The sequence below is a fragment of the Lissotriton helveticus genome, chromosome 7 (assembly GCF_964261635.1).
Source record: "Lissotriton helveticus chromosome 7, aLisHel1.1, whole genome shotgun sequence".
NCBI lineage: Eukaryota > Metazoa > Chordata > Amphibia > Caudata > Salamandridae > Lissotriton > Lissotriton helveticus.
In genome coordinates, this window is record NC_136068.1 from 1898589086 (window position 1) to 1898606255 (window position 17170).

The 17170-nt window shown below is 45.0% G+C and overlaps 1 long non-coding RNA gene across 2 annotated transcripts in view; it reads left to right on the top strand.

Annotated features, from left to right (window-relative positions):
* The window catches only part of LOC144770863 (uncharacterized), a 180250-nt gene that overhangs the window by 68160 nt on the left and 94920 nt on the right, over positions 1–17170 (top strand). For both annotated transcript variants that reach the window (XR_013599059.1, XR_013599058.1), the window contains exon 2: positions 155–321. This is a non-coding gene — a long non-coding RNA (uncharacterized LOC144770863). The remainder of the gene's footprint in view (positions 1–154; positions 322–17170) is intronic.

The window sequence follows — 17170 nt, forward strand, 5'->3', positions numbered from 1 at the left end:
TGTAAATGAACATTGAATATGGGTGAATACATTTTTTTTATTTTCTCAACTACATTCACCTACTAACATGTCTCTAATAATGCTAAAAACAGTGATTTATGGCTGTGGTCTATAATTGTACCTGTAAACAACATGTTAAAATTGTTTCTAACAGGTTCAATGGTGTGTGAAATGCGCCGTAAGTTGACCCTGACCACCAATATCGTAGAACACGAGCAGAGTTAGGCATTAACTCTTACTGCGGACAGTTCAAGAACCATCATTTGTTTGGATAATATCTACATTTGGCCTTCACTCAAAGTCCATTCCCAGGTATAAAAGGTGAACACCCTTTTATTTATTTTTTATTTTTTTTAAGTTCAAATAATTTTATTGATCAAAAGAAGGGTGTCAATACAAAATACAAAAGTCATATAAAGGATAAGCAATAATAATCCAGCAGAGCAATGCACCAATAACATTAATAACAGTATATAAAATGGGCCAGAAGATAGGGCAAGTGAAATTACATATCATGAAAAATGAAACAATTTAAAATACTAAAGAAAGCAAGAACGATTAAGGATAATTAAGGGGGTTTTGAGACTTCTTGTTGGCCAGGCAGTAAACAAAATGAGCGTTTAGCACATACATCAAGGTACAACGTAATAGGAAGCCATAAATCCATGCGTTTTGCTGCCATGTGGGTAGGAAAGACAAAGGCAGTATCCAATCTATGATTATGACAAACATTATACCACCATGCTCTAAAAGAAATATTTGAAGAGTTTTTCCAGATAGCTCTAATCTTCTGAAAGGCAACTGCTATCAATAAATCAATAATTTTGACATTAAGTGTGACATTCTCCCAAACAGGAAGAAAGGCTACCCAAAAAAATATGGGTGAAAGAAAAAGAAAAATTAGTGTGAAAGATTAAATTAATCTGGGACCACACTTGTTTCCAGAAATGATGTACAGTCTGACATGAAAATAGCATGTGAAATAAAGTAGCATTCGAGGAAGAGCAAGTCCAACAAACATCTGGAACTGTAGAAAACGTTTTGCTTAAGTCATGTGGTGTGAAGAAAAGCCTGTTATATATATAAAACAAGGACTGCGTTACAGTAGCTGCTATGGACGATTTGCGAATTTTAGTCCATAATTTGTTCCACAAAGATATTGGCCAGGACGTGGCAAAATCATTTTCCCATTGCTCTTCTACTTTGGATTTTGGTCTATTGGGGTTGATATTATGGAGATACTTGTAAATAGCGGAAGCTTTGGATGTAGTGCATAAAAAGGAATAAAGCTGTGAAGTAGAATTAAAATTAAAAGTTAGAGGAGAAGCCGGAGAATTTAACAATCGAGTGTGGGTAGCCAATACCGCCTCTTTGAACAAAAGGTACTTATGAATGAAGGAGGCAGGTAAGTGGAAAGATTGGCTGAGTAATGGGAAAGGTATGAAAGTAGAGTGGGAGAGTAATTGAGAAATCCAAATTAATCCTTTTTGCGTACAGTTCTTCCAATAGAAAAGCTTATTTTTAATCAGTAAATACTTATTGTGCCAAATGGTAGACTTAAAAAAATCGTCAACTGTAGTGAAAGGGGAGGGGGTGGAAGATGGGAGCAATTTGGAGGTGTACCTATGTATGGGAGTGGATAATGTATGTGGTTTACGTGAGAAAGAAAGATATTCGGCAAAGGAGAAGGGGGACAAGGAGAGATGTTCAACCGTAACCCAGAAAGGACAAACATCTACGGGATCTTGTAACCAAAAAGATGCTTGTCGTAAAAGAAATGCTTTTCGATATGCCAGAAAATCCGGAAAGTTAACTCCGCCTACTGATTTGGGACGGATCAACCTAAGAAGGGACATCCGAGATTTATTGCCATTCCATAGAAAGGAAGAGAGAATGGAATTAATCCGTCTAAAAAATTTTGTTGGGATTGGGACTGGAATATTAGAAATAGTATAAATAATTATAGGGGATAGCATCATCTTAACAGTGTCAAGGCAACCCCACCATGACAAGTAAAGAGGATGCCATCTAGTTGTCAAATCCGATATCTTGTGAATACATTTATTCATACAAAGTGAAACTGTATCCGAAACTGAGGAAGTAACATGCATTCCCGAATATTTAATGTGAGTAGGGCTCCAAGAAAAATTAGAAGAGTTAAACTCTGATTTAAAAGTAAATTTTGTTAAAGGTAAAATCTCGCATTTGTCATTATTTAATTTATATCCAGAAATTTTGGAGTATGCACGCACCTCCTCTAAAAAGGCAGGTACAGAGTCACTAGGACTAGACAAACAAAGTAAGATATCATCAGCGTAAGCAGCAAGTTTGATGTGGGAATGTGGTGTTTGGAAGCCATATATACTAGGAAACTAAGCCATAAGCGCAGACCGCTGCACGTGGTTTGGAGTAAAGAAGGGAAATTAAAGAAATAAATTTATGACCGAAACCAAACCAATTAAGGGTATAAAATAAATAGGTCCATTCAACTCTATCAAACGCCTTTTCAGCATCCAATGCAAACGCTGCAAAGGGACATTTCAAATGTAAGGATTTGGATAGAACGTTAAATAAGAGTCTGGTCTTATCTGTTATAAAACGTCCTTTAACAAAACCGGACTGCTCCTTACCTAACAGATCAGGTAAATAAGGATCCAACCGTGCTGCAAGTGCCTTGGCAAATATTTTATAGTCGATGTTTACCAGGGAGATGGGTCTATAATTTTTACAATATTTAGAGTCTTTCCCTTCTTTGGGTATGAGGCAAATGTGAGCATCTGAGAAGGAGCCTGAGGAGCTATCCATTGTAACAAATGAGTCCATTAGGGTGTGCAACTTTGGTAATAATAGTTTGGAGAAATGAAGGTAAAATTCAACCGTAAAACCATCCGGCCCTGGGGCCTTATCCCTTTTAAGGTGGTGAAGTGCATTAAGTAACTCTTGCTGTGATACATCTGATTCTAAAGAAGTTAAATCAAGAGGAAAATGTTGGGGTGTGTGTATGCCAGAAAAGAAGTGCGATAAAGATTGGGTAGAGGGCTGAGTGTCCGAAGACTATAGAGTTTTGTAAAAGAGAGAAAATTAATTCCGAATGTCAACATACTTATGTTTAAGGTAGGGATTGTCATCATAAATAGATGCTATATTCAACTTATTATGTTTAACTTTTAAGTAATTAGCCAACATTTCCCAGCTTTATTCTTACCCCCATAAAATTTCGCACTAGACTTTAACAAAAACAAAGAAGCATCTTCCGTAGACTTTTTGTTAAATTGCATCTTAGCATCAAAAAGAGCATTTAAACAGTCCTGAGAATGTGAAGTGTAATAAGAGTGCTCCAATCTCTTAATCCTTTGAAGGAGATCTCCATTAAATTTACGAGCAATTTGTTGTTTTTTTGCGACAAAGCCAATTATGAAGTCTCTTGCTGCAGCCTTAAAAGCATCCCAAATGGTGTGCGTGGGAATGGAGGGAGTGTCATTAGTCTTAAAAAACTCATCAAAAAAGGTAGTGAAAGAGGTAGTAAACTATGGATCTAAAAGAAGAGTATTATTGAAACGCCACCTCCTAGGTCCTGTAATTTTAGGTAAAATATCAATATTAATCGAGACCGGGGCATGATCTGATAATAAAATAGGACCAATTTCTGCATTAGTGAGAGTTTGTGCAATATTGTGAGAAACAAAAATGTAATCAATCCTCGACTGAGAATGATGGGAAGGGGAATAGAAAGTAAACTCTTTAGTAGTCGGATTACAAAGGCGCCAAGCATCAGTTAACTTATGTTGCGTGACTGCCCAAACGAAAAGTTTGTGGGGTTTGTTGGGAATAAATGAAACCTTGGAGTGTCTATCAAGAATGGGATCAAGAGACTGATTGCAATCTCCCGCCAAGATAAAATTATCATCCATAAATGTGGTAATGTGTGTAGCCATCATGTGCCAAAAATGAGGATCACCACCTGTGGGGGCATATACATTTAGGAGAGAGATTGGAACACACTTTAGAGATAATTTGACGTATAGCCCTCTGCCATTTGTATCTGAAGCTTGAGTTATGAGAGAGTAAGATTACAGATCAATATCACCACTCCATTGCGTTTACCATCACCTGGAGAATAGAAGATCTTACCCACCCAGCCCCTCTTAAGTTTTAAAGATTCGACATCTGACAGATGAGTTTCTTGTAAAAATGCAAAATCAACATTTAGTTTGGCTAAGTGGCACAGAATTCAAACCCTTAACGTTCCAAGTGATAACTTTCAAAGACATAAAATACAAGAAACATATTGAGCGAAACCACAAAGATAAACAAAAAAAAGAAATCAAATCAATTACAGGTAGCAGATAGAAAGTGCAGAAAGAAAGGAAACTTCAGTAAAACACAATGCATGACGAAGGAAAAGAAAAAAAATCAGAAGGAGAATATAGATATTAATTAAGGAGAAGTGAAGAAATGTGAGAAAACAAGTAGCTTATCAGCAGTGAATGAAAAAGCCAAAAGTAAGAGGAAAACAATGGAGAGAATGAAAGAATAGGGAAGTAAGTGACACCTACTGAGAAAAAAGAGTGAGGAGAAGAGAGGGAAGATGGGAAAGCAGTGAAGGAAACAAATAGGTGAAACAAGTAAAGGAAAAACATACCTACAAGAAGGGTAAGGCAAAGGAACGCAACCAGGAACGAAAGGAGGGGAGGGTGGAGCCACATAGAGCAGGAAGACTTCTGAGGCCAGCGAGGCGCACCACAGGGGAGACACCGCGGGGCAAAGACACATAATCTATGGAGACTAGAAGAAGAAATTGAGGAAAAATACTAAATTAGGGATTGACAATACCAAAAATCAGTGATGACATATACATTCAACATGAGAAACTACAACTATAATAAAATAAATCCAATACAATTACTATAACAAGGAGAACAAGGAGATATAAAACATGAAGTATGTAAACAGCAAAAAAGGAGCAAAAGTTGAAAGAAACAAACAGAGAAAATAAGGAAACTTAAGGAGGAAATGTCTGAGAAGAACCAGAGACGTCCATATTAGTCGCATTGCAGGAATTTAAGAAACTTTGAAGACGGTCAGGATCTTCATATGTCGTTGTTCTATTGTTGTAGGTAACTTTGAAGAGACACGGGTGGAAAAGTCCATATCGAGCACCTATGGACCGCAAATCAGCTCTCATGTTCAGGAAAGCTTTGCGACGGTTTGCTGTAGCTTTGGCATAATCCTGCACAAAGAACAGTGAGGATCCTGACCAGGTGCTACGTGAGGAGGCTCTAGCCGCTGATAGCACCTTCAGGAGATCTGTGTATTCTAAAAAATACAAAATAACTCCCCTGGGTCTTGGCGAAGGTGACGTTGGAGAAGGGGCCAGCCCAATCGAGCACAGTCTCCTCCGGTAGATGTAAGAGTTTGGGGAGAAAAGAATTAAAGAAGGTAATGGGGTCGTTCCCATCACAGCCCTCCACCAAGCCGTAAATACGCAGATTATTGCATCTGTTGCAATTGTCAAGCTCCTCCACTTGCCGCTGAAGAGAAGAGACTTGCGAATGCAAGTGGGAATTTGGAGCGGATGTTTCTTGGAGAGTTGAGACACTCTGTTCGATTGATGTAACCCTCGTGTCCAGTTGTGACCAGTTATCTGTCAACAGTTGCAATTTAGCGTTTGTTTCCCCCATAAAGATACGCAAAGCTCTAATTTCTTCCAATAAGAGCTCCATAGAGACTGTCGAACTTGGCTTGGGTGGAGAGGGAGGGTCTTTTTTTAATCTCTTGGAAGTAGCTTTCCCTGAGGCTGTCTAAGACGATTCCATTATGGGCTGCGTACACTGAGGAGATGATGATTGAGAGTCTTCAAACTTTGAAAATGCAGAGAATACCTTGGAAGAAAGGTATGTTTCGGATTAGTAGTAGAAGAGTGAGCTGGTTTTAATCTGCCCATAAGATATGCGCATAGCAAATCTCCAACATGGCGTAGAAAGGACGGTTCCGTGAAAAAAAGCACAGATAAAAAAACAATGGCGCATCTGCAAAAGGAGTAGTACTTCATACAGCAAACTGAAGAAGACCTCCTAATGCATTCAGGGTGAGTAGATGTACTGTCAAATGCCAACAAGAATTGATAAACTTGAAGGTTGATGACAAAGTATGAGGGTAGAAAAATTAAAACTGTGCTATAGCAAATTCAAACAGTAGGGGCAGAATGTTCATGCTGTGGTTGAAGGCTCAATGTATTCACAACAAGAAAAAATGCAGTATGCAAAAGTCAAAATTGTTAAATTGGAGCTCCAAACTGAAGACATAAATCTCCCAGCAGTGACAAAGAGGAGACATGTAGAGGCAAACACCACACTCATTAAATGTATGGGGCAGCATCTGAAGAAAAAAGAGCGACTGAGTTGAGAACACAAAATGGTTGCCTCATATGGAGAGAAACAATGCCTCAGAAGTTTTGGAGAAAATGACAAGTTAAAAGTGTCCAGCTTCATAAAAAATCCAGCAAGAAGGATACGAAGGCGTGGAATGTAAAGTCCACATTTGTAAAGCGCACAATCACCCGTAAGGGTCTCTAGGCGCTGGGGGCCGTCGGGAAGATTAAGCGAGCTATTGCCCAGAGTCACATGGTGCTGGGCTAACCTGCCGCCGGAGCCGGGGATCGAACCGTGGTCCCTAGATTCCAGCGTCAGTCGCCCTGGCCGCGGCGCCACACCTCTTCCCTAGTAATTTTAGGGGAGCAAACTGCAGAGTAAAAGCAAGCTGGTGACCAAAATCCAGATGGCGGCCGCGGCTGTCAGTGAGCCGCGACCGGACTTACTCCGGTGGAAAAAGAGGGATAGCAGGCTCAAGCGGCGCCAGGAAAGCATTCACATCATGCCGTCAATCCTCCGACGTGAAAGCCTGTCTCCTGAAGAGCTGGAAAGTGGCGCCAGCCACGGGTCTCGTCGATGGTGGCGGAGCGCTCACTCCAGTGCTGCCGTACCCATCGGGCGCCAAGCCACGCCCCCCAAGGTGAACACCCTTAATCAGACATTCAAATGTATATTGCACTAAAATTTGAGATTTCAAGTGTGTTATCTGCCTAGATTTCTGACTGCAAGATCCCTCCACTACTACCAAGGAGATATATATATAAAATTCTCTCATTTTCTGAATAGAGTAAATCAAACTATAGCTGCTAGACTCACAGTGCTGGTACTCCAGGTTTGTGTTAAACTACTAGTTTTACCTGTGCCTGAAAATCAGGTCCCCACTCTTCCTGAGCAGGTAGCAAGAGACAAAATCGTTGTCAGCGACATCTTCAGTCTGGGCATCCGCAGGATTAATATGAACGAGTTCAGGGCAGGACAGTAATCAATTATGAGGATCACTACGAAGACTATTGGGTTGTCAATAGAGGATATCTTAACAAATCGCAAAAAAATGATCAAATAACTTGCAGAATAGAGAACCAGGAGGAAGGCCACAGTTTTTACTGCACCCACATGGGCATCATTTCTGAGGCTGGCTTGTCGCATCCGCTCCACGTGCCTGCAGAGAACTATGATGATTGTTACACCTGAGAACAGGAATACTGCCAGGACCACGGCTGTACTGATGATATATGCAGTGTATTTTGGTTTAGTGAACGACCAAAATGCCATAATATATCCTACATTATTCGAAGAGGCATTAGACATGCTGGAGATTGAAGTGTTTGACACATTATTCCATTCTGGTTGAACCTCAGAAGAAAAGGCTGCTGGTAGGCTCATCACCATGGAAATGATCACAGAGGCCAGGAGCAGACAGGGCACATTCTCCAGGAATCTTAGAGTTAGGCGAACTAGAAGAGGGTGTGTGAAGGTCACAACCTTGACACCACAGTAGACACAGAACCAGGTGACGAACCAGAGGTTGCAGTAACGAATAAACAGTAGAGTGAAATGGAGTATATCCGAGCCATTGACCAGGGAATCTGTGGCTTGAGGTAAAATGTCATTGATTATAAACAGAAATGATACTCCAAGGTGAGCGAGGTGGGAAAGCATGAGGCAGCAGAGGATGAGGTCACAGGAGTTGAGATCACTGCTCTTTTTGATCCATCCAATGAAATTCACAGCCAGGATGAACATGTTTCCCATCAGCCCAAGCAGAAAAGCAAAGGTGCGAAGGACAAGCAGAGCAATGCTTACTGGGGACATCATTTCCACCTCTCCGAGACACAAATGCAATGTTTATTCCTTCAGCCTGAGATGACCTGTATCTCTCCAGCGAGCAGAGTCTTCTTGAAAGCACAGATGTAAATCATTCAAATTGGGGATCTCAAGTTTCTGAAACTCATTTTCCTTTCTGGTCCATCCATGATGTAAATGAACATTGAATATGGGTGAATACATTTTTTTTATTTTCTCAACTACATTCACCTGCTAACATGTCTGTAATAATGCTAATAACAGTGATTTATGGCTGTGGTCTATAATTGTACCTGTAAACAACATGTTAAAATTGTTTCTAACAGGTTCAATGGTGTGTGAAATGCGGTGCCAAGTTTTTTGTAGTATTTTGATTCATTAGAGGTATATGGTATATAATCAGATACAAACATAGTAGGATAAGAATAAAAACATTAGGGTAAAGGTACCTGCTTAAGGTGGTGCAGATCTTCAATATATAGTACCTTCCCTAAGTTGTGTAGAAAGAATGACAGTTGATTTCCCCCCAAAAAAGGGATGAATAAATAACTGGGAAGGAGAGGGGAGGAAGAGATGAAAAAGTAGTGTAAAGAATTAGAGGTGCATACAGTACACTGCTTTTCTTCTTTTCCTCCGCATCATTCTGTTGAGAATGATGCGGAGGAGCTAAACTGTGCCAAAATAAAACAGTATAATACCAGAGTAACATGCTGTCATTATGCAGTGCAGCTTAGGAGGAGATCAATGCACTTGCCAAGGAGGCATGATAATTGACATTCATTTCACAACTGAATACACAAATAGTTACAAGTACGAGATCAAGATTCAAAATATAAAAAATGCAGAGTGTATGCTTCATCTCAGCCTATCAGACAGATGTCTGTCGCAGAAGAAATCACTGTGGGTGCTGTAAGGGAGCTTGTATGGTCCTGGTGGATGAAAAGTTGATCATATATTGTGATACAGAGTGCCATAGCAGATTTATCATAAAGGGGCCTTATGAGTCATGTCATCCAGAATGTATGTGTTATATCTAAGGTTTCTACGTTACATCTTCCCTGTTTCTCTGCCTCAGCTGTTCAGCCAGTGTGAGTGGAATGTTAGTGTGAATGTGATGTCATTGGAATGTTTGGTATGTGTGAGAAGTTGGCCTGGTATATGCTGCTCACTAGTTCTAGTGATCACCTTGTACCATGCCAAGCAACCCTTATGGTGCAGGTTGTAAAGTCAACCTTATAGACAAGCTATCCTAGGGGTAGCATGGACTAAGCAGTCTTAGGCTAAACTCTGTAAAGGCATGTGAAGCAAGCTGTTTTACCATACACAATCCCTTGAATACCAAATGAAAGGACACCACACAGATATATATTGAAAATATATATAGATTTATTTCTCAAAAGATACCCTATACTCTTTATGAGCACAGAAGCACAAGCGTTAAAACAAAACACAGTTTAAATACACAAAGTTGCACGAATATGGATGAGCCCTAGGGGCCACCTAAACCATATACTAAAATAGTGGTATAAGAACCACTATGGGGAAAGTGAAGAGGCCTAGGGCCTGGGGAATCGCTGGAGCTGATCGGGACTAGCAGTGAAGAAGTCGGGAAAGGCCCGCGGGACTCGGGTGCAGTGCGGAAAGTGCACGCAATACCAATGCAATGTCAATGGTGCGTAAAAGTTACAAAGTTAGTTAATAAGGAACCTTCCGAGTGACCTAGAAAGCTGAAACTTTAGACACAGGCCCTAGAGGTGTGTACCAGTGTGGGAACACCGGCGGAGCTGAGTTACCTCACCCACAGGAAGCGGGTGCACAGGGTCGAAGTAGTGTCGGGTTTCGTCACGCAGGTCGATGGTGCTTGGAGCTGAAGATGCTGCAGGCGGCTCGATGTGAAGAGTTCCGGTGGATCCAAGGGTGGATCTGAAGAGGTGAAGACCTGAAAGCAGAGGGGACAATGTTCAAAGTCACTAGCCAGTGACTACCGTGGGAGAGGTGTGGCGCCGCGGCCAGGGCGACTGACGTTGGAATCTGGGGACCACGGTTCGATCCCCGGCTCCGGCGGCAGGTTAGCCCAGCACCATGTGACTCTGGGCAATAGCTCGCTTAATCTTCCCGATGGCCCCCAGCGCCTAGAGACCCTTACGGGTGATTGTGCGCTTTACAAATGTGGACTTTACTTTACTTTTACTTTACCGTGGAACCTGAGTGGAACCAGGCGATGTCGGGTGCAAACAGGCGTTGAGGTGTAGCTTCTCTCTGCAGCCACGTGAACACGAGGGGTCAAAGACGTCCAGGATTCGGTCACGAGCTGTCCCACGCAGGCTTCTCGCTGTTGGCGGTGTCGGCAACCGGATGGAAGCAAACAGGCCTTGGCTAATGCAAGCCACGCAGGAATCAAAAAAGGCTTGTCACTCGGACCAGCAAGATCAGAGCGGGTGCTCCCTTTTACAGGAGCAAGGGCAAGTCTGAAGCAACCAGACCTGCAGAGAAAGTTGTCGGTTTCGTCGCCAAGATGGCCGCTAGCTACGTGGCAAGTGGCCAGGATGGCGTGTCGAGTGGCACGGTGCAAAAGGGCCCCACGCCGATCGTGGAGATGCTGGGGGGCTAATCTTCGGTGCAAGGGCTGCTCGAGGTTGGGGCTTCTCAAACCCCAAAGCACAGCGTCGAGGGTGCCTCTGATGCTGCGCAGTCAGCGTTTCGGGGGTCTTCCAAGAGGTCCGGTCCCACGTCTCTCGATGCCTCCACGGGTCCCTTCTTCGCAGGGACTGTGGATCGGGTGGTGGGAAGTCTGGGAGTCTGGGTCTTGTCAGGCTCTGGGCTCGGGCTCCGGCGGGAGGCGGCGGCAAAGCAGACGTCGAGTTGCTGGTTGGTGCCTGTGTTCACAGGGTGGTCACTCCTTGGCCACAAGGGAGATTCTCTTCCGTCTTCTGAGCAGCAGAATGTCGAAGTCCAGTCTTCTTCTGTATTTCAAGTTGATTCAGGATGATCTGAAGTCTCAGGACACAGCTCCCACTCTTATTCGAATCTGGGGGGCCGGATCACCTACTAGGTCCCTCCTCTGGGTGGAACCAGGAAGGGGAGTGGTTACACCACCTTTCCTTTGTCCAGTTTCGCGCCAGGACTGGGGCAGGAAGGCCCCAGCACCGGTTTGAACTGGCCTATGCACGGGGACACCTTGTGTGCCCCAGGCATGTCTGATTCTATTCAGCCCTGTCCTACCCAATACACAAAATCCTGTCTGGGGTGGTGCTAGCACCTCCCAAGGCAGGAATCCCTATGTCCAAGCTGCCCTCGCTCGAAGGACTCCCAGCAGCAGGAGGTCAGACTTGTGTCTGCGGTGGCAGCATCCATCTTGTGATGCTGAGGCTCTGTTTAACTTTAACCGGGGTTCAGGTTAGGTACATGTCGTGTCCCTCTAGAAGGGTGGAATGCTACCCCCGTCGCCAGAACTGGCGAGGGGGTAGTATTCCAATTCGTATGACACCTTACTCGACATGTTTTGATAAAGCCAAACCTAAGATAGCATTTAACCGCGAGGATTATAATGCACTTAAGAGTATATGGTATGGCAATATCATGAAACAGCTAAAGGACATGGTTCCGAAAGCTGCAGACAGGCTCAGCTCATGCCAGAGCACTATCTCACATATTTCCAAGCACTCTGCCTCCAGGATTGATGAGGCCTTCCATAGGAGTGACTGATAGGAACATATGTGTCCATTTTAGGTTAGGTATAGGCATACTACACCTAAGTAAGGGGTGGTTACACCGACTTACCCCAGCTGAGTGATCAGCCAGTTGTGTCAAATATGGAGGCCAGGCCAGGGGTGGCATAATACATGCTGCAGCCCCTGGTAGGCCTTGGAAGCACCTATGCCCTGGGTACCTGGGTACACTGTTACAGGGGCCAATAAGGTGAACCAATTCCAATTGTGTATGTACCTAAGGTACATGGAGTCCATTTTAAGGAGAGAGCAATTAGCCTGGGGCCCTGAATAGCAGGATCCCAGGCCAACTATGTAAAAAACCAGCTAAACACCAGGCAAAAAGTTTGGGGGTAACCATAGTCAGATATCCACCTTCCTACATAACCCCCCCCCCCAAACGAAAAGAGATAAGGCTATCCTTGACCAGGTAAGCCTATATTGCCTAAGTGGCCATATAAGGAAGTACCAGCTCTGGCTTGGTTACCCCCTGTCTCATGGTCCACTAAGCAATCCCTCACCCTAAGGGTATCGGGGGGTCTCCACCATAGGGAATCTCTACCTGTGGTGTGTCTTTGTAAAGTTAAAGGCTGGTGTTGGGATGGAGTACCGAAGTGAGATTCCTCTGTAGGGCTCAGCTTCCTCCAATCACTCTCCACCATGTGTGCCTTTCTTTCTTTGACTGAGTTGCACTGTGCTCTCAGGGTCAACCTCTGGCTACCTAAAGCTGGAGGCTGGGTCCCTCTTGTTGGTTTACTGGAGGGACAGTTCAGGTTTGGGCCCTTGGGGTCCCAGGTTTGGCTGTGCCCAACAGAATCCATCTGTGGGAGGTCCCTAACTACTTTTAAGGGGGCTCCCTCAGGAGTTTTTAAAGTTTTCACCTCACTAGGGATACTAGTTTCGGTGCCCCTAATCTGTTGATGGGGGTGTTTTATTTGACAGGGGGCCCTTTGGGGCTCACTGTCCTTCTTGTCCTCTGCAGCGCTGGGCTGACTAAGGCAAGGTAGAGAGGGGCAGGGTACCTGCTCCAGACTGGGTCCCACCTGAGAAGGGTCCACTGTCATCAGAGGCTCTGTCAGGCCAGGCCTAACAACCTCTGGGACAGTTCCTTCATCAGGGGTAAGATCAGTTCCCTGAGGAGGCTGATCCGTTCCTAAAATCTGGTGGGAGGGAGATTTCTCTTCCTCCTCAATGCTCTCTGTTTGTGTGGAGTGATCCATCTTTTCAGGCTTCACAACACATGTATCAGTTTGAGTTTGGGCTGTGGCCATCACAGCCCCACCAACCTTTTCAGGAGGAGACTCAGTTTGGGTATGGGCTGTTGCCATCACAGCCCTGCTAATCTTTTCAGGAGGGAAGTTAGCTAAAGATGGGGCTGAGGTTTGCTCAGCCCTACCAACCTTTTCAGGAAGGACATCTTGGATTGGGGCTGTAGCCATCACAGCCCCACTAACCTTTCCATGTAGATTTACCATTCTAGAATGGGTTTCCTGTTCAACCTCAGCCCAGGCTGAGATTTCCAAATCATTACCAAGTAGGCAATCTACAGGCAAGTTTGCTGACACTGCCACTCTCTTTGGGCCAGTGACACCTCCCCAGCTAAGATTGACTACTGCCATGGGATGTTTGGTTTCTATTCCATCAATGTTTGTCACCTGATATGTGGCATCAGGTAAAAGTTGCCTTGAGGGGACTAGACATTCAGCCACCATGGTGATGCTAGCCCCTATGTCTCTAAAGGCCTCAACTTTCAAGCCATTGATGAGAGGTTCTTGTCTATACTTGCTCAAAGTATTTGGGCAATCAGTGAAATTGGCAAACCCCATGCCAGTCTCATAGACAAGAGTATCTGAGTTAGGGGACCTGGATAGGCCAGAGTCCACCTGTCCTCCAAAAGTAAACCCACCCAGATTCCTGGGTGGGCTCCCACTTCCTGGGGGATTACTGCTGACAGTAACAGGAGGTGTTGGAGCTGCCTTTGGAGGTATATTCTCTTTATTGCCATTCTTGGGACAACAGCTGTCTGTTTTGTAATGCCCAACCTGTTTACAGGCATGGCAATAGGGCTTTTTCTGGGTTGAAGAAGTGTCTTGGGACCCACCCCCATCCTTGGAGTTTTGGGGCCCTGGGGAAGTCTTTTCCTTACTTTTATCCCCACCCTTCTCTTGAGGCTTGGTAGTCTCTTTCTTTTGGTCACCACCCTGGTTCTTAGGCCTGATCCTGGTTCTGACCCATTTGTCCGCCCTCCTACCCAATTCTTGTGGGGAGGTCAGATCAGAGTCAACCAGGTGCTGATGTAGAAGCTGATTTTGACAATTACTTAAGATTTGCTCTCTCATAATTAAATTATACAATCCTTCATAGTCTGTAACCTTACTTCCCAGCAACCAGCCCTCCAGAGCCTTAGTGGCACATTCAACAAATTCAGACCAGTCCTGAGTCTGTGTCTTCTGGGTATCTCTGAACATTAACCTGTACTGTTCAGTGGTTAAGCCTAACCCATCAATCAGAGCACTCTTCAGGACCAGGTAGTTTCTAGAATCCCCATCACTAACTGTGAGGAGTCTGTCTCGGCCTCTACCTTCAAAGGAGAGCCACAAGATTGCTGCCCACTGCTCCTGAGGGACCTGCTGTACTTTGCAAGCTCTCTCAAGTGCAGTCATCCACTTGTGGATATCATCCCCAACCTTGCAGGGGGGCACAATCTTACTCAGGTTTCTATTGTCATAGGACCTGTCTTTATCCTTAGGGATAGTGCTGCCACCAGTGGGTTCTAACCCACTCTCTCTAGGCTGCCTTGCTCTAGCAAGTTTCTCTTTGGCCAGGGCAACTTCTAATTCTTGTATCTGGATCCTAAGTTCAGCCTCTCTCATTTTGGCCTCATGTTCCCTTCTCTGAGGGCTAGTCAACTCCCTTCTGGAGTTGCCATGAGAACCTCTAGAAACATGGGAAGTATTGGATTCACCTGAGTGATTCCTCCTCCTCCTATGCTCCTGGTTAAGTCCATTTGGGGGTCTGAATGGGTTGGACCCACCTTCAGTCCCAAATAAGCTGAAGTTAGCCTGGTTAAGCCTGCTGACTAACACCTGGCTATTTCTACCATCATCAGAATCACTTTCTTCCTCCTCTTCCTCCTCTTCTTCTTCCTCAGGCTGAGTATTCCCAGGGGTCTGGTCTTCCTCATCTATCTGGATGACAGGGGCAGGGGCATCAGGGTTATCATCTTCAGAGGGAGAAACTTCCTCACCAGTCCCTGAGGGGCCTGGTTTGGGGTTCTTTAGAGCTTCAGACTGGTCTAACAGCTCTCTGAGGTGTCCTGCTGTAGGAGTAGGACCTGTTTTGATTCCTCTCATGGAACACAGTTGCCTCAGTTCCTTAAATGGAAAGATAGCAAATTTGGATGGTGCCCTTGGAGGGTCACTCTCAACAGAGTTGGGTCCAGTGGATCCCTCTGCTCCAGACATTGCTCTAGTGTGGTGGATGTGTTGCAATCTACCTACACTTGTGTTTTCCTACAAAACCTATCTAGCAGTTGTAGTCAGGGTGTGCTACTCCCTATCCTCTACAACAACTAAGTTCAGTAGAACTTAAGTATATCTAGTCTTGTTTTAGTGTACCTATCAGGTACCTGTATGATCTTTCAAATGATATTTTCAAAGATTGTAATGGTAAAACAACAGCAAGCTCAAATCCCAATCCGCTGCTCACCAATGTGAGAAGTTGGCCTGGTATATGCTGCTCACTAGTTCTAGTGATCACCTTGTACCATGCCAAGCAACCCTTATGGTGCAGGTTGTAAAGTCAACCTTATAGACAAGCTATCCTAGGGGTAGCATGGACTAAGCAGTCTTAGGCTAAACTCTGTAAAGGCATGTGAAGCAAGCTGTTTTACCATACACAATCCCTTGAATACCAAATGAAAGGACACCACACAGATATATATTGAAAATATATATAGATTTATTTCTCAAAAGATACCCTATACTCTTTATGAGCACAGAAGCACAAGCGTTAAAACAAAACACAGTTTAAATACACAAAAGTTGCACGAATATGGATGAGCCCTAGTGGCCACCTAAACCAAATACTAAAATAGTGGTATAAGAACCACTATGGGGAAAGTGAAGAGGCCTAGGGCCTGGGGAATCGCTGGAGCTGATCGGGACTAGCAGTGAAGAAGTCGGGAAAGGCCCGCGGGACTCGGGTGCAGTGCGGAAAGTGCACGCAATACCAATGCAATGTCAATGGTGCGTAAAAGTTACAAAGTTAGTTATTAAGGAACCTTCCGAGTGACCTAGAAAGCTGAAACTTTAGACACAGGCCCTAGAGGTGTGTACCAGTGTGGGAACACCGGCGGAGCTGAGTTACCTCACCCACAGGAAGCGGGTGCACAGGGTCGAAGTAGTGTCGGGTTTCGTCACGCAGGTCGATGGTGCTTGGAGCTGAAGATGCTGCAGGCGGCTCGATGTGAAGAGTTCCGGTGGATCCAAGGGTGGATCTGAAGAGGTGAAGACCTGAAAGCAGAGGGGACAATGTTCAAAGTCACTAGCCAGTGAGTACCGTGGAACCAGAGAGGAACCAGGCGATGTCGGGTGCAAACAGGCATCGAGGTGTAGCTTCTCTCTGCAGCCACGTGGACACGAGGGGTCGAAGACGTCCAGGAGTCGGTCACGAGCTGTCCCACGCAGGTTTCCCGCTGTTGGCGATGTCGGCAACCGGATGGAAGCAAACAGGCCTTGGCTAATGCAAGCCACGCAGGAATCGAAAAAGGCTTGTCACTCGGACCAGCACGGTCAGAGCGGGTGCTCCCTTTTACAGAAGCAAGGGCAAGTCTGGAGCAACCAGACCTGCAGTGAAAGTTGTCGGTTTCGTCGCCAAGATGGCCGCTAGCCACGTGGCAAGTGGCCGGGATGGCGCGTCGAGTGGCACGGTGCAAAAGGGCCCCACTCCGATCGTGGAGAAGCTGGGGGGCTAATCTTCGGTGCAAGGGCTGCTCGAGGTTGGGGCTTCTCAAACCCCAAAGCACAGCATCGAGGGTGCCTCTGATGCTGCACAGTCAGCGTTTCGGGGGTCTTCCAAGAGGTCCGGTCCCAAGTCTCTCGATGCCTCCACGGGTCCCTTCTTCGCAGGGACTGTGGATCGGGCGGTGAGAAGTCTGGGAGTCTGGGTCTTGTCAGGCTCTGGGCTCGGGCTCCGGCGGGAGGCGGCGGCAAAGCAGATGTCGAGTTGCTGGTTGGTGCCTGTGTTCACAGTGTGGTCACTCCTTGGCCACAAGGGAGATTCTCTTCC